At 34.0% G+C, this 19,318-nt stretch overlaps 1 non-coding gene across 1 annotated transcript; it reads right to left on the reverse strand.

The window, feature by feature from the left end:
• Positions 1–9,720: 9,720 nt before the first annotated feature.
• Positions 9,721–9,828, reverse strand: LOC124987727 (U6 spliceosomal RNA). Its single transcript, XR_007109245.1, has one exon. It is a non-coding gene; the product is annotated as a U6 spliceosomal RNA (small nuclear RNA).
• Between the last annotated feature and the right edge of the window lie 9,490 nt (positions 9,829–19,318).

Raw genomic sequence — 19,318 nt, forward strand, 5'->3', positions numbered from 1 at the left:
ATAAAATAAATTCCAGACGAACTAAATTTTATAATGTGGAAAATTAATTTTGAATATCTTGAATGAAGATTTAGAAGAACATCTTCTTAAACTTGGGATAAGGCAGGATTTCTTAAGAAATGTCCAAGGGTCTGACTCATAAGAAAATAGACTAGTGGCTTGCTTACATCGAGTTTTGAACTTCTGTATGACAAATAACACTATAAGTAAAATTTAAAAATAAATCATATGCTGAGAGAAGGTTTTAATAAAGGCTATACTCCCTGATGGTCAAAAAAGAAAAAGAAATTGAAGAAAGGAAGGAAGATGGAAGATGAAGAGAAAGAAAAGCAGAAAAGAGAGAAAAAGGAAGGGAGGAAGAATAAAGCAGCTGAAGAAAAAATGGTCAAAGTTCATAAAAGGCAAGTTTATTTTCAGTGCTGGGATGAAACCCAGAACCTCAACTGATCTTCCACTGAGCTACATCCCCAGACCAAGAGGGAAATTAAGACAGAAAACTCTAAATGGTCAACAAGAAAATGAAAGATACTGAAACTTTCAAATAATGAGGGAACTGCAAGTGAAACCACACTGAAATAATGTCTCACACTCACCAAATTGCCAAATAAAATAAAAGCTTACAAAACCAAGCTTTCAGTAAGGGTATGGAACAATGACACATGCATAGTCTGCCTGTGAGATGCACGTAGTTACAATGACTTTAGAACTTATCTTGACAATATCTAATATGTGCATACCTTCTGTTCCAGCAAGTAGACACACCCTCAAAAGTGTACACCAGCAATTTCTTTGCTACATTATTGGTAATGAAAAAACAATGACATCCACAAAAATGGATATCAATGGGAAAATGGGTAAACAAATTATGGTATGAACAGCAGTTGTAACCTAGTGTGTGTATGTGTGTATATGTACACATGTATATATTTTATATATGTGTGTGTGAGTATATATATATACATATATATATGTGAGTATATATATATATATATATACATATACACATGGCTTCCCAAAATACATTTCCAAAAATGTATTGTCAAGCAACTTGCTGATGACACAATAACATTTATATAAAATTTTAATAACACACAAAGCAATAAATATATTATTTGTAGAGATTCACGTGTATGTAAAAGTATTAGAACATGAATTGACTACAAGACATCAAACCAATATCACTTGACATTGGTTAGAGGGAGAAAAGAATGAGTAATGAATTTGAAGACAAGAACAAAGGGGACCTTCATTTACTGTATATTATATATCTGTACTAAAATATTCTGTGTATGTGTGCATAAATGTGTATGCATCTGGGTGTGAATTTACTTTTCTCTCAATTAAATCTGAGTTAAAATTACGACAATTAACAGTATCTTTGAGTGAGAGATTTTTGCATCAAATTTTGTATTTTTCTTGACTTTTTAATGTTAAAAAATATGAATCCTGGGTGTGAAACAGATGCTGAGTTATGATAATCTGAGGCAAAAGGACTAACAGAGGCATTCGAATCTTAAGAAGGAGGCCTGCAAAACACTATGCATCAAAAATGGTAATTTTTCTGCCCCCTTAAGAGGAAGTGGAACACAGTGTCAGGTTCCAGCTGTGCTGCTAGTTAACGCTGCAGCTCCAGCGGACTCTGGAGTGTTTTCCTAGAGGAAGTGTTTTAAGGATGCAGAGACAGAGCTGCAGCCAGGGGCTTCTGGGGAAATGAGGCTCAGTGCAAGGTAGGATGCAGAAGTGGATTTTCAGGGGGCCAGGGGAAGTCAGCAAAGCAAAACAGAACACACAAGACTATGAAAAGCTGGGGAAAGAAGAACTACTTTCTACTTGAAGTGTCCCGAATCTGCTGTATTTTTTTCCTTAGACCAGACCCTTCTCCTCTCATTTTCCCTCTGCCTGCACCCTCCCCTCTGCCCATTCTCCTCTTTCTGGTATGAGGAAAGGTCAAATTTATATTTTTATTATTATATTTTCCAAAATAGTCTATTTGGAAATCCCTCTTTTTGTCCCCCCCAAAATGAAAATGACAAAATACCTCTCAAACCTCTGAAACTTTAAGGCAAAGCAAACTTGGTCGTGTGTCTTAGGAACATTGTGTTTTGATCTGTGCAAAGTCTTTCTATGGAAAGAGTTTAACAACAAAAATGGGAGAATTGACTTGATTTTAATATAAAATTCTGTACTAATTTTAAGACGTGCCTTCTTTGAAATGTAAATTGACATACTTTTTTTCTATATCATTCCTACAGTGTTCAAAAGTTAGTTTAAACATCACTAGCAATGTAGTCAAATGTGATAGAAAATATGTTTACTTAGAGATTTTGCTGTTTATCTATGAAAATAACATTAACACAATTTTCCATTGTAGTACAGCTATTGAAGAAAAAAACATTTAAATGCAGTTAAGTACAAGTAAAACAGTTTGAATCATTTGTGATCCCATCAATCGTAGAGAAGGTAATTCTAAATCAATTTATTTTACTTTATTCTATGACTTATAACTATAGGAAGAGCTAACAACAAATTTTAACACTGTGAATGGTATGTCACCAGAAGTTGTTTTGGGTTCATGAAACTTCTTCTGATTCTACCTCATTATCTTTCTGGGGATCTCAAGAGGACCATCACTCTTTATGAAGCTCAAGTTTTCCCACTGAAATGGACCATGAGCACTCTCAGTGCTGGGCTTGTGTTCCAGGAGGAGGGTAGTGAGCATCAGTGGACTTCACTTTGTGTGAGGATTCTACTTGTCCTCTGGCGTGTTCTGGGCTAAAATTCTCTAGTTGATCTATAACCATTTCTCTACCTTCTAAAGACCACTGAAGGGATTGCTCTAGTGGCAGGATTCTGAAGCACATGGTTGCAATTTTTAGACTGAGAGGACAGCCATCATAGATTGCAAGTTTTGGAATAATTTGTGGTAGACACCTGCCAATAAGCATAAAGTTTTTTTCCTATTTCCTAATGAAAATTTATACAAGCAAATATATTTTTGGAAATCTGCCCCTGGACTCAACTAACCAAACTTATACTTGTGTGTGCATGTGTGCTCCCCGCCCCACATACACAGATTCCAAACGCACAAAGCAACACTTTAAACTGCATAACTGAGAACACCTATATTTGATTAACTAACATACTTGCCTGAGAGAACATATTTAATTACTTTGATAATGTTTTTAAAATATGAAATATAATTTATTTAGAGATTTCTGGAATAGCTAATGATAGCAAACTATATAAGTCCTTCAGTTCATTCAGAATGCTAATCTATGTTACTATCTATAAAAAGGTATTTAGTAGAGTTTGAAATTCCTCTTAAAGTAACAATGTTTATTTTTATAAATAGTTAATAAGGTTGGCTTGGTAATGACTTACATTCAGACATATATCAGTCCTGCTTTGATCCGTTCCCTGTCAGTCTAGTTTTGGGGACATCAGGTGGTGAGGCTGGAACCTGAATTTGAATTTGACTTTAACATCACCGTTCTTTCCATTACCTGGATGGTCAAAGAAGGGAAGAGAAATTCCTCAGGTAAAGAGTGGTGCACAAAATCTTGGATACTGGAAACAGCATAGTGTGTGCAAGGAATCACACATATTTAAGGCACTGATAAAAGTAAAGTAATAGGTAGAAACCACACACACCATGCTAAAGAGGGAAATTGATCTTGTGAGCATTGCAGAGCCAATAAAGAGTTTTAAGCAAGCATGCTACATGGTAATAATTGCATTTTAAACATCAGCAATTAAAAGAAGAAAAGATGCATTTCTTGAGAATACTGGAATAATTCTGGTTTGCACCTAAATTCCCTCAGAAGATAATGGACGGTAGGATGATTTATAAGAGAGGATTTGAGAAATATTTAGAAAGTAAGAAGAGGAGTTGATGGAGACAGACTGGTTATTGAGAAGAGTAATAAGAAAGGATACAGGACAATAGTCACCCTCAACCTCTAGCTTGGGGTGGGGCAGGAAAGTGGAAATGGCAATCATGAATGGAAGGTATTTAGGAGAAGGAGCAATTCCTTGGGAGTATCAAGGCATAACCTTAATGAATTCAGTAGAAGAAATAGTGATAATAGTATTGAAAAGATGCCTGTGGGGAAGTTGGATGTGAGCTTGGTGCTTAGCAAGAAATGGGTTGGAATTTTGTAGATAAAGGATTTGTAGGAATAAAATTGATCAGGGAGAGATGGTAGAGTAAGCTAAAAAGTGTTTACAGGAAAGAGTTTACTATGGAGGTCAAAGAATGAACACTACTAGGAGCAAATTAGACTAGAAAAGTCATAAAACAAAAGAATGTTGGGCCATGGAAAAAAATCAGTAAAATAATTTTATTATTTTTTTTCTAGTGTTGAATATCTTTTTTTATTGCTAATGTAAAGATTTAGTAACATGCTCCATGCATGTTATGTCTAGTATTACATACAGTAAAATTTCTTAATATTTCAAAATATACTTCAGCTACTACTGTGTGAGACTGTCATGAATATCATCTCTCTAGAACCACAAAGCAGAACACAAAGAAAAGCAAGAACAGAGAATCTTGGCACTACAGAGGAATGATTTTTTGCAAAATTCTATTGCATTCATGCTGTATAATAAGAACTTGATAGTTAATAATTTTGTCTTTGCTCTTCCCTATAGACCTCTGCCCAATTTGATTTAGAAGATCATTTTCTTCTGATACAGGCAGTGCACAGCCTACATGTCACAACATTAAAGTGCAACCATCATTGTTTTCAGGACACCAGACAGGAAGTATGAACAAGGGACATGAATGGTTTATGTCTTTATTCACTGTTGGGATGACAGGCAACACTGCTAATGTTCAGGGTATCCATACTAGTGACTAAGTGCTCATGTGTTCCTTAGTAAATTTAACAACTTTGTGTTTGAGATATTTGGGGCTCACGGAAACATGTATCCTGGGTCATGGACCCCTGTCACCTAAGTCAAGGATGGTACTGTCATAGTGATTTTATTAAAAGGGACATAGATTTATAAAGAAGGAATTCCAGTAGTAGACTGAATGAATGCTCTGATAGGAACTTAATAATAATACCCTACTTCTATTGGCCTCCTATGAGCCAAATAATTTTATTTTAGTAAATAAAGTTAGTAATACTTATAGTATTATAAATATCTCTATGAACTTGTATAACCCCATTATGTTTGCACACATATACATGAATTATATATATTCACACACATAAAATCTTATGCTCACCTAAAACATAACTACCATATACATAAACAAATGTTTTGTGTATCTCCAGTATGTGTATTATATATGTATAATATGCATGTAAGTATATATATGTGTAGTGAGTATATATTTATAATCATTATTTGTTCATATGTGTTACACGTGGAAAGAGAGATGTTTGCCTTCTACATGTTTTTATTGTATATGCCTATGGTCTCCTACATGAACACACTTGGAGAGAGAAGGAGCTAAATTTAATAGAAGATTGAGTAACAGCTGCAAGAGACAGAATAAACAGGAGTATTCTCAAGACTTCACATGTCTGATTTTCACAGCTTTGATAAATACCTGAGAAAAACAACTTAGATGAGAAAAGATTAGTTTTGGCTCATGGTTGTAGTCCATGGTCAACTGGCTCCAATCTTTGGAAATGAGGCAAGGCAGAGCATCATGATTGAGGGATGTGGTGGAGGAAAACGCTCACCTTACGGCAGCCGAAAAGCAGATGTAGATAATGAGCTGTAGGTAAGACATACCCTTCCAGGATAAGCCCCAGGTGACCTGCTTCTTCCAACCAGGGGCCACCATCTATAGTCCCCACTGTCTCCCCATAACACCGTCAAATTCATTGATGAAGTCAGGGCCCTCATAATCCAAACACTCCCCCAAATCCCCATCTCTAACACTGCTGCTTTGGGGACTAAGTTTTCAATAATATGGGCCCCTGGGGGACACTTCATATCTAAACCATAACAGGTTGAAAATTCTTTCCACGATTGATCAGAGATTTTATCTTTACTACAAATAACCCAAGGTTGTACTATGCCTACAAAATGTTGACATGCTATTGACAACTTTTTCCAAAGTTATTGCACATCTTATTTCTTATTTAGACATCAATTCAATCTGATAAATTATTTGTACACATAGTATTAGCCAGGCTTTCTAACTGTGCTGAGATACATAGTGATATTTTTAAAAAATTTTTTATTTGTTCTAATTAGTTATACTTGACAGTGGAATACATTTTGGCATATCACACATAAATGGAGTATAACTTCTCATTGGTCTGGTTGTACATATTGTAGAGTTATACAGGTTATGTAATCATATATGCACAAAGAGTAATAATGTCCTATTCATTCTACTATCATTGTGACCCACATGTCCCCTCCCTTCCCTTCACTCTCTCTGTCTAGGTCAAAATACATCTATTCTTTTCCTTCCCGCTTATTGTGAATTAGCATCTGCATATCAGATAAAACATTTTACCTTTGGTTCTTTGGGACTGGCTTATTTCACTTTGCATGATGTTCTCCAGTTCCATCCATTTACCAGAAAATGCCAGAATTTCATTTTTAAGGATGAGTAATATTCCATTGTGTATACATACCATAGTTTCTTTACCCATTCATCTGTTGAAGGGCATCTAGGTTGGTTCCATAGTCTGGCTATTGTGAGTTGAGCTGCTGTAAACATTGATGTGGCTGCTTTACTGTAGTATGCTGATTTTAAGTCCTTTGAGTATAAACCAAGGAGTGGGATAGTTGGGTCAAATGGTGGTTCCATTCTAAGTTTTCTGAGTAATCCCCAAACTGCTGTCCATAATGGTTGCACCATTTTGCATTCCCACCAGCGATGTATGAGTGTACCTTTTTCCCACATCCTCACTAACATTTATTGTTGCTTGTATTCTTGATAATTGACATTCTGATTATAGTGAGATGAAATCTTAGTTTTGATTTCCATTTCTTTAATTGCTAGAGATGTTGGATATTTTTCACATATTTGTTGATAAATTGTATATCTTCTGTGAAGTGTCTGTTCAGTTCCTTAGCCCATTTATTGATTGGATTATTTGAGGTTTTTTTTTTTTTTTTTGGTGCTAAGTGTTTTGAGTTCTTTTGAGATTAATGCTTTATCTGAGGTAAAGATTTTCTCCCAATCTGTAGGCTCTTTCTTCACATTATTGATTGTTTCTTTTACTGAGAAGAAGCTTTTTAGTTTGAATCCATCCCACTTTTTGATTTTTGACTTAACTTCTTGCACTTTAGGGATCTTGATAAGGCTGTCAGATCCTAAGCCAACATGGTGAAGATTTGGGCCTACTTTTTCTTCCAGTAGGCACAGGATCCTTAATGATCCACTTTGAGTTGAGTTTTGTGCAGGGTGAGATATAAAGGTTTAATTTCATTTTGTTACACCTGGCTTTCCATTTTTCCCAGCATCATTTGTTGAAGAGGATTTCTTTTCTCCAGTGAATGTTTTTGGTGCCTTTGTCTAATAGGAGACAACTGTATTTATGTGGGTTTGTCTGTGTCTTCTATTCTGTACCATTGGTCTACATGTTTATTTTGGTGCCAATACCATGCTGTGTTTATTACTTAACTCTGTAGTATAGTTTGAGGTCTGGTATTGTGATGCTTCCTGATTCACACTTCTTGCTAAGGATTGCTTTGGCTATTTGGGTCTCTTACTTTTCCACATGAATTTCGTGTTTGCTTTTTCTAGTCCTATGAAGAATGTCATTGGGATTTCAATAGGAATTGCATTAAATTTGTCAAACACTTTTGGTAGTATGGCCATTTTGACAATATTAATTCTGCCTATCGAAGAGCATGGGAGGGTTTTCCATCTTCTAAGGTCTTCTTCAATTTCTTTCTTTAGTGTTCTATAGTTTTCATTGTAGAGGTCTTTCATCTCTTTTGTTAGAATGATTACCAAAAATCTTATTTTTTTGAGGCTACAATGAATGAGGTTGTTTCCTAATTTCTCTTTTGGTGGATTCATCACTGATGTATAGGAATGTATTTGATTTATAGGTGTTGATTTTATAACCTGCTACTTTGTTGAATTCACTTATTAGTTCTAGAATATTTCTGGTAGAAGTTTTTTGGATCTTCTAAATATAGAATCATGTCATCTGCAAATAGAGATACACTGGGTTTTACTTTTCCTATTTTTATCCCTTTAATTTCTTTCTTCTGCCTAATTGCTCTGGCTAGTGTTTCAAGGTCAATGTTGAATAAAAGTGGTGAAAGAAGGTATCCTTGTCTTATTCCCATTTTTAGAGGGAATGCTTTCAATTTTTCTCCATTTAGAAAGATGTTGGCCTTGGGTTTAGCACAGATAGTGTTTATAATGTTGAGGTAAAACAGTAATATTAATAAGACAGGAATCATACATTAAAAAATCTTATTGACCAATGTCAATGGTACACCTGCAAAGACAAATAAGTAAAGACAAAAGCAGTATTAGGAACATAAACAATATTTAGTAAGAACTTAGAGGAAAGGATACATTTATTAGTTAATTATTCATTTATTCCTCATTTATTGAAGAATAGACTCAAAGTGACTCACTATATGAAATAAAAGACAAAATTAAAAACTAAATTCTGAAGAAAATAAGTTTGGATAAGTAATTTGAAGTCAACAGCAACTAAAACAAGGATATATAATTAAAGGTCTAAAAATGCTAAAACAAGCATTTGGCCTCTAAGCTTTCTGGAAATTAGGCAAAAATGAGAATATAATCAATAACATATTCATATTACCTCCCAAGAAAAGGAAAATGAACCTATTTGGTAGTGCTGAAACCAGAGTTTTTCATCATAGATAGTTAAAAAGAGAACAACGCAGCATCCTCAGTGATATCCATAACATTAAGTGGATTTCATAGGGCTATTTTTTATAGTGGCTGTTAGCATGGGCCAATGATGACATAATGCCAAATTACATTCAATAAAAGCAGTTTTACAAGAGAACACACCATATGGTCCAGATGTGCTGTTTTCAACTTGTGAAGGTTATTGTGAGGATGGATTTTTTTTTTTTTTTTTTTTTTGTATCCTTAGGAACACATGGACTATATTTCACTCAGGCAAATCTTTGCAAATGTATGTTGTCCAACCAAGTATTTGGTGAATATTAAGTAACAATGAATTCAAGGTTATAGTGTACAGCAAACTCTTAGGGTGTGGCTATTTCATCCTATTGATTAAATAATGAAAATATCTAGTTCACTTTGGATATAGGAATGGCTATTGAGGAAAGGATCCATGGAATTCTAACTTTTTGTTTGTTTTTGTTTTTTAATTTTTGAAACAGAGTTTCATTATGTTGCCCAGGTTGGCCTCCAACTTCAGTATTCTTTCTTTATTCTTCTGAGTAGCTGGGAGTACAGACTTGCTCATAGCTGTTCTTCATTCTTTTCTTTTTTTCTTTTTTTAATTGTTGGTAGAATATACATTACATGAAATTTACCTTCTTGACCATTTTTGATGAACATTTCAGTGACATTAAATACACTCACATAATTGTGTTACCATTGCCACCCCTACAGAACTCTCCTTATCTTGAAAACTTGAAACTCTGTCCCTATGAAACAATGACTGCTTATTCTTCCTTCTCCCAACCCCTGGCAGCCATCATCCTAATTTCTGTCTCTATGAATTTGACTACTCCAGGTACCCCATTAAGTGAAATCATACAGTAAAAAAAAAAAAAGAAATGAACTGCTTCACAAATTTGCATGTCACCCTTGCTTGGAGGCCAGGTTAATTTTCTCTCTGTTCTAATTTTAGTATATGTGATATCTTGGCAATCAATCACTTTGGCTGGTGTTTGAGGGAAGAACAGGAGGAGCTCATCAGACTTAAAATGGAAGAAGCTTCTGTCCAAAGGCAAGATGCTGTGATAATAGTTTTCTGTGTTGATAAAGATGCAAGAAGGAACACTGAAGGAGATGAGGTTAAAAGGCAGAAAGAAGCCACATACTGAAGAGCTTTGTAAACTGTGTTTAAGAGATTGGAATTACAGGCAATGAGAGTGGAATAGGGAATTATTATTGTGTATGTTTTGGGAGAATAATTCTAGAGCAAAAAAGAACACCTAGAGAAGGATAAAGAAAAAGAAAAAGACCAATTAGAAAGCCATAGCAAGTTACTTGAAGATCTTTTCATTTTTTCTTTTCTCATTTCACCAGAGTGTTAAGAATAGGTATTACATATTTGTAGATTTGGGGTAAATTTGTGCCAGCAATGTTACTGTGACTATTCCATCCTTGCTCACAATCTTCTTTCCCAACCTTAGAAGAAAATTTTAACACTTTAGAAAACTTTATATTCTAGTAAAGAATCCAGAGAAGCCAAAGTCAAAATCTAAAATTTACATTTTAATCCAGAAGAGCATTTTTGAGAGAACATCTCTTCCCATAGATCCATCTCATTTCCTTCCTTACATGGTTTGGGTAGCAACTCAGTACACTAAATCATTTATTGTTCAGTTTTCCTGGAATTCTAGGTGTATCACTTGTTATTATTTATACAATTATTATTAAGAAAGTGGAACTCAAACATGGAATCCAAACATATATTTTTCCTTCAGGATAAGACTTCTGACATTATATCCCTTAGAGACTTATGGTTTAGAAATAGGCAGGATTAGAATGGATGTTCTGTGATGGGAGAAAAGCAGTGTTGGGCTTACTGCTCCTGTGCTCTCTCACCCAGTGAGATAATTACTGGTGTAGGAGAGGAAAAGGGGGGATAATCCTCTTCCTGCCCAAGATAAAGGCTCATGGCTAATACAAGAGAAAAGCATTTCAAACTTATCTGATCCTATTTTTATGTTACATGAAAGTCTTCACAATGAAGACCCCCAAGACCCAGGGCGAACTATTTTTATGCTCAGGAGTGATGAAGCATGGACAGACTTGTGGAAATATGACTGGACAAAAGAGTGGGATCTTATGTGATAGAATGAGGGGGGAACCCACCAAGGCCTGTGTGTCAGTCAGAAGTCACTGTCATTTCCAAACGAGGGATCTTTTTCTGGTTCTGTACCTTGTCTCTCATCTCTGTGTCCACCTTCCATGCTCTCTCTCATGGTATTTCCATATGTTGAAATCATAACTATTCCTCGAGAACCTTGCAAGGGAGAAAACTGTAAAGTTTTGCCAAGAAAACTTATAGGACATAATCTCTTCATTCTCTGAAGACTGGTTGGACTTTGTTCAACCTTTTCCATAGCACTTATTTCATTTGAACTCTGAATGCTTATTTTAAAATTCCTTGAAAATGGAGTGATAATGTCATAATGGTGCTTGAATTCTCTATTTGAACATAAAAATGATCAACATTCAATAGATTGTAGACACTCACTTACCTGAAAAAATAGTTTTTGCATGCTTATTAGATGGCAAACACTGTGTTAGGCATTAGAACTACACTAATAAGAAATAGTCTGTGATCTGGAGAAATCTTGATATGGGTGGGAGATCCCTCAGAAGTATTTTATAGCAAGAAAAGAACATCCTAGGATAAAAATTGAGAAGGCACATCAAATGTGGTAGACAAGAATACTACTAATTCTGGAAGCAACTGTGTTAAAAATACATTGAAAGATCTCTATTTTTGACTAGCAATGGCATTTCTTAAATGGCAATATAGAATTATTCTTAAGATAGCAAGAAACTGGACTAAAGGAAGGCATAGTTCAACTTAAAATAAGGATTTAAAAAAAAATTCAGAACATTCTTAAATTGAACCTGGATGCTATAAACATAAAAAGTTTTTTACATTTGAAATTGTGTTAAAAAAAAAAAAAAACCTAGATGACCAGCTGTCAAGTACAGTGTACTAGAAATCAATAAAAGGGGTAAAAGTTTGATATTTTAAAGACCCTAAGTCTAAGCTCTATTAATAATGATATTGCTATATATTTTCTATTGAAAGTCTATACTTTTGAAACTAACAAAAGAATTATTCACAAGAAATTATTTTTCATTTTTCAAATATCATGAATTGTGATTTTTATTTGCTAAGACCTACAAGTCTGTTGTGTGTGTGTGAGTGTATGTGTTTAGACTATCCAAATGATATTCCCAGTACCTTGACATTACTCAATAACAAATCAGCCTCAGTCTGTACCAAGTTGCTGAAGAGTGACTTGGTCTTCTGTTTTAACATAGAGGCTCCAAACCAGTAATTTTGTACAAGTAATTATTCAAAACATAATCCAGATTATCCCCAAACATGAGTGTTAAGTATACCAGAGGAGAAGCACAGGGACTTCCTTTGTTTCTGTACTAACCTCCTCAAATTCCCTTTTCTAAGTGATTAAATTCAAGGAAGCAGGTTCCACAAAAGAGCTTGGTCCAAAGAAGAGAGGGAAATAAAGAAGTAATAGAGCTGCAGGAGAAATCTCTTCTGTTTTAAACACATTCTAATACAATATTTACAGAAGTGTTCCCAAATACTTCAAAAGTGGAAAGGAAATGGATAGAATACAAAAAAATGCTATTTAAGGCCTAATTAAGACTACCAGTACCCACTTCCATCTCTCCACTTTGAAGTCGTCCCTCTTTTCCATCTAACCTCTCATCATTTCCACCCTAACTGGAAATGCCTGGACCACTGTAGTTTCATGCTCTTTCTCGTGTGTCCCACAATAACATCAAACACACGTGTTTTTAAACCTGTAAATCTGATCTTGTAATCAAGCTCTTTTAAAAGCATTTTGCAGGTGAAGGAACTGAAATTTAGATGGCTGTCCAAGGGCACAGGACTCTCTTCAGGAGTCTCTCACCTCGCCTCACGCCTTCCTAGGTATTAGATGTAGGTATGCAGATTGTGGGTACTAAAAGAATTATTTAGCCTAAAAATATAGTTGAGTTTTGACAGAATGCTGAGACTGAAAGACTTTCACCTCAAAATTTAAATTATAAAGTATGTAAACCAGTACTCAACTGACAAGAGTTCAGTGCTGTGGAGTGATCTTCCTAAGACCAAACTTCCAAGCCTGGGCACTGCTTTCCTCTGGATTGTTATCTATGTATTAAGCTTCCTTTTAAATAGTCATCAAGAAGCACATTGTTTTGTTTTTAGTGAACACACTGGTGTTTTAACACGTTACTCAAAAAAGAGAAATATTCTCATTATGATTATCCCTGTTTATATTTTCTTTAGACCATGTAAAAAGGTATGGCTATTATTTCTGGAGGAAGAGAAATGGAGTAGCAGATACATTCATTTTGCTGCTTTTCACTCTAATTCCTAAGTTTAATTTTCATATTAAAATTTTCTGATGTCTATGTTGAAAACATAAAGTACCTAATTTGAGTAAATTTTCTAAGTTATTTTGTATATACAAAATTATCATAAGACATAGAATGGAGGAATATTTTGTTTTTTAAATTAGTAAGAACTTAAAGACATTTTGTTGTTAAATTTCTCACATAAAAATAACTACATTTATTGTAAATATATTTATAATAAAGCCAATTGACTAACAGAATCATACACTTATGATATTTTTGCCTTTACTTTCAGATTATCACTGCTTTTTAAAATATATATTAAATAAATAAAGAATTAAAAATGAAATTTCCAATAGAAAATTAAAATGAATATAATTTTGTAAAATTCCACCTTTGTGTACACCAAGAAAACTAACCTTTTAAAATACTTATTTCTTATTTTTTCATTTTTTCTATAATAATAAAATGCTAAAAATGCAACAAAAAAGTGGTTTATTAAATTAGTTGGGGAGGTGCATTTTATAGCATATAATGTGTTATTAAATTTTGAGTTATATAAATATCTGCTCACTAGTAACAAAATGTATCTATAACTTGGATATACTATGCTTCCCTTTATTTTTTGCTAATTTCAATAATACAGTACTCAAAACATGGTCTTGAAAAACTTGGTTAGATATTATTTTAAAACCATCTAACAAGAAGAAATAAAAACCTGCCATTGATGTTGACTACTTCAATTACTGAAAAATACTAAATTAAATCCAGGATGCATTGTGAATTGTTTTTGCTTCTTCCTCTGAGGATAGTTGTTAAAAGTAAAATAACCAGGCAGCCTTATCTTAGGTGAGACTGTTTCAGCTTGGAAACAAACAAAGCTCTCTCTCTCTCTCTCCATGAGCTAGGTTCATTTCATATTTGTGTAATACCCTGGAAGAAATTAGGTTTCAATAAAGTCCATTTTTGTCCCTGCATGTAGCAATGAATATCACACCCAGCAGGGCACAGTGGCACCTGGCTGTCCAGACCCCAGTGTAGCACAAACCATCTGGGGGTAATTACAACAAGGTATTCTTTAAGGACCAGATGGGACCAAGGAACAGAAGCCCCTACCCCTCCCAGTCATTTACAATATAATTCCTTTCAATGATATACTTAATCCTCCCACCAGCTATGCTTTTCAGCTTGCTGTTGTCACTGTTCCTTTATGTTAATTCAGTAGCTAGACTGAGAAAAAGGGGGAGAGAGAGAGTACAAGGGGGAAAAAAAGGGAGAGGGGGAGAGAGAGCTACCCGTGCCTCTAGGGACCAAAAGAAATTATTCATCCCTAAATTGTTTCCACCACAGCAAGTACAGTAACAAATTTTTTTTTAAAAGAGGACTGAAATTATCCTAAAGAAGGTCAATGCGACAGCCCTGTGTGGCACCAGCTGAGGTTTACTCAGCCACCTGTTAGCTAGAAAGCTCTCTGCACACGCTTATGATGCATTTAACCAGTTTAAAGGGTCTTTATTGACAGGCCGGCCACCTCCATTCAGCAGCCCTAGCCATGGGCCTGCTTTGTGGTCATATGTGGCACACAAGCCTTAATTCAATTACGCCGTAAGCCTATCCAGCCTGCATCACTGCCCTTTCACTTTTGTGCTGTTTGTCTTGTATGTTGTAAAGAATTTCATTCTGAAGAGCGAAAGGCACCCTACAACCCAGTTGTCTCTTTTTCGTTTAGGGTTTGTGCCGCAGGTGTGCTGCCACCTTTCAACTCCCGAAATGTATTCATCTTTAAGTGACATTTTAGAGGGAAGCATTATTTATTGTTTGGTGACAATGCTTTTCTGGTGGTGTTGAGTTTTATTTTTTTTTAATTAGGTGGATGTTCAAACTCTCCACCAACCAACGAGGAGTCTCCAAACTTGAGTACGGGGAATTCAAAGGAAGAAACAAAAGGAAAAACATGAATGAAAGGTGAAAAATTACAATTATTAGCTTTGTTCTATCATCTTTTTTATTTAAAAAGAAAAAAAATGTATTCTTGGGAAAGAGTAAATGGCAAAATTTAAATTTTTGACTTTCCTTAAGTGTCTGACACAAAATATCAATATCTATTTGTGTAAATGAGTCTCAGTGCCACTATATTTCTTGAACAGTTAATTTCTTATGATACTATTAAATATATCAAATTTGTTCATAATAGTTTCACATTTGAAGCGGTGCATATCATTGCTAAATGTTTGGCATTTTCATAATAATTTTTAAACAATAAAAATATAAAAATACTTCAAGTCAGCAACTCTTCTATTTTTAAAATTTTAAGATTTTTAAATTGACAATTTGTCTCTTTTAAGCATACTGTACACATCAATGTAATAATCAACCAAAACCTAGTCCTTGGGTCCTGTGTGTTGATTCTGGATCATTTCAAAGAGATGTTTCTCCATATCATTACGTGATCTGTGGAGTTGGGGAACTTAAAGGAGGGAGAGAATTCTTCTTTATTAGTTCATATCTATTTTGTACCCAAGTCAAGGAAAAACAATAGTGCTAAGGTATTTACCAATGAATATCAATTTTCATTGTACTACCTCAAGGTGTCTCTTGTACAAAAGTTACCACCTCTTTAAATTACCCAGTCAAAACCGCAAATATGCACCAGAGACCAAGACATTACAGTTGGCAAGAAAGATGAATAAATTTGTATATTATCCTGAAAAATCAACAGGATTCTAAAACCTACTTCTATGTTCATGTAAATTTAATGTACATGTATCTCTCATCAATTTCATGTCCATGTCTTTCATGTTTCCTTTAGGGTCACATTTTATCAATGAGAAAATCTAGGGCTTAATAGATTATGTGACTTGCCCTAAGAGCTCAAAATTCTTCTGATTTCAAATTGAGGATTTTTCTTTTGCTTCTATATGACTATTTCATAAACTATGATTTTGACCCATTCACACCATTCCATATATATATGTGTATGTATATATATATATACATATATATATGTGTGTATGTATATATATATACACATATATATATGTATGCTGTAAAGTAGAAATAATAATTAAATCATATAAATACAGAAACCCATAAAAACAATTTAAAAAATTAACCTGTCCTTGTTCTATTAAAAAACATTATGTGTATATATAAATATATGCATATATTTATATGTGTACATATATATCTTTAGCCACATTTAACCCCTTTTTCAGAATTTTGAAGAAAAAATAGCCAATGAAATTTGTCATTTCACAATATGTTACATGAATCACATGTTTAAATTTTTTTATCTGCATAATACCAAAATTTTTTGAGATGCATTTTTTAAAAGACTTCAGCTTCCTGGAATTTGGGTTAAAATATCTAAACACATCCTTGATCTGAAAAGTAAGAACCCAACTATATATACTTTGGCACATTTTAGAAGAAAAGAAGTATAGGAAATTAGTTTTATTATAGAAATATATGCTTTTACTTAGCATTTTACTATTTAAATTGTTTTTTTCAAACTTCAAGTATATCATTGCTTTTGAAATAATAACACTATGTAATAACTTCATATATACCAAAAGAATATCTATTAAAATTTAACTGTTCATTATCTTTTAATTAGTAGATCACTTTACTCAGTAAAATGGGATTATATTTATGTTGGAATCTCAGTTTTCAGTAAAAATTATGCAAATAACCTTTTTTTGAAGATACTTTAAGAAATGGTGAAGAAAAAAATATAACAATTTAGAAAAATTAAAACAATAATAACTAAAAACCATAACTATGTGTATGTGCATTTATAATATTTGAGAATCCAAATTTAGCACAATTCATCAAAACAAATGAGTGAAAAATACTTTTGATTATTTGCTACCAAACTGCTAGTATTCACCAAAAATATTCACAGCTGAAATTTGAAAACAGATCAAAAACAATAATTTACCATACTTTAGCAGTTTTATTTATTATTTGCAAACTCTTTTGCATAAAGACAGCTATCAATAAAAATCTCATATAATAAGAAAGTGTTTATCTTCACATATAGTGGAACATAATATTAGTTATGCATGCAAATCCTGTCTATCACAATGGCGAGGTTCAAATGCACTTTGGAGAAAACTGTTAATGCATACCAAGGTCCTGTTCATGCAGAATTCCCCCCCCCTTTTTTTTTCCAAAGAGATTTTCAAGCACACTTAATAACTACAAAATGGGATCATTTATATATGTTTCTATGCAGTTTGAATTAAAATAAACTAGACTCTTAATGATCTTCTGGCTCTAAATATGCGTAAAGCCTTTTGCTCATCTTAAATTTCCAAAATTTGTTTGGAAAAATCCATGAGGAGTTTTGTGTATATGTGTATCATTTTACCACAGTCCATTCTAATATAAGAAATGCCGACATAATGTAATTTTGTTCAATGAAAAAGGAAAAAACTCAATCAATTGGCTTTTACAGCGTTCTGAATGTCAAATAAGTGGTTTGTATAATTTTCAGCCTGAGTTAACTATTTGAAAATTATTTGGAAAAGTTATATTAACATTTTTATTCTTATGACCAACATATTTCAGTTCATATACTTGCTAGAAATTAAATGTTAAGTGGCTTTCTAAAGTGAGGAATAAAGGTAAGCAAATTCTCATTAACCAGAAGAGAGGCTAAAATACTAAAATGGAAGCAAGATGACTGAAAAAATAATCTCACGACTGTTTTTATTTTATTTTTTTTTCTTCTCTGAGGATTGAACCCAGGGGCATTTTACCACTGAACTACATCCCCAGCCCTTCTTATTTTTACTTTGATATGGGGTCATGCTAAGTGACTTGGGGCCTTTCAAATTGCTGAGACTGGCTTCAAACTTGCACTCCTCCTGCCTCAGCTTCCCCAGTCAGTTGCTGAAATTACAGATGTGTGCCACCATGCCAGCTCTCACCGCTAGTTTTTATCCTAATTTCCATACCATGCTAGACAGAGAAAAAAGATAGATTCACATCTTTGGAAGAAAGTTCCTGGGTATTCTTTTATTTGTTCTTAAAACAGATTGTACAGTATTTCCACATATCACTCTGTAACAATATTCTTTAAAATGTAGGATTTTTTTTAAATCATCAATTGCATTTAATGCATTTTCAGAAAGAAAACTATGAGAAACACTTTTTCTCTGTCCTCACTATCTACTGAAGGAGATATTCTTCTTTGGTTCAAAACAAAAACAAAAACAAAGGACCAAAACCAAAAACTAAATAAAACAGACAAACAAACATACAACAATAAAAACCCCCAAAATGAGCAGTCTCAGCCTGGTGCAGTAATCTCAGTGACCTGGAAGGCTGAGGCAAGAAGATTGCAACCTAACCAGGCTGTAAGCAGCCTTGAGAGACCTGTCTCAAAATAAAATTAAAATGTCTGGAGATGTGGCTCATTGGTTAAATGCCCTTGAGTTCAATTGCTGGTACTGGAAAAAAAAAAAAAAGTCTCAAAACAGCTGTAGCTGTAGCTGGCCCTCCTGGTGCAACCTTTTATATCATCCATGAGGGTTGGATTTTTTTTTTTTTGTACTGGGGATTAAACCCAGGAGTGCTGCACCACTGAACGACATCCCAGTCTTTTTATTTATTTATTTTTTATTTTGCTACATGGTCTTGCTGTGTTGCCCTGACTGTCCTTGAATTTACCATCCTCCTGCCTCAGCCTCCCCAGTAGCTGGATTACAGGTGTGCACCACCATGTTGTTATCAGGCATCGAATTTTGAATTAGCACCAAAATGAAGTTAGTACTGAATATGCTACTGTTTCTTTAGACTAAGAAAGAAGGAAAAAATTAAAACATAGATGTCTTATTGAAATAGTAAATTCATAGGAGTATGAGAGTGGGGTATACAGGTGGGTGAGATTGTGAATTTATTAGCTTTGGCACTCTGGAGAGTGTTTGTGGATATTGAATGTATGTATGTATCCATGTGATGCAGAAGAAGAAAAAAAACCCAACAGATTAATTGCGGATATTCGTGGCATTTACTTATACTAAAAACATTGCATATGAAGACCCATTTCAGGAAAATTAT

Source organism: Sciurus carolinensis, chromosome 6 (genome assembly GCF_902686445.1).
Source record: "Sciurus carolinensis chromosome 6, mSciCar1.2, whole genome shotgun sequence".
Taxonomy (NCBI): domain Eukaryota; kingdom Metazoa; phylum Chordata; class Mammalia; order Rodentia; family Sciuridae; genus Sciurus; species Sciurus carolinensis.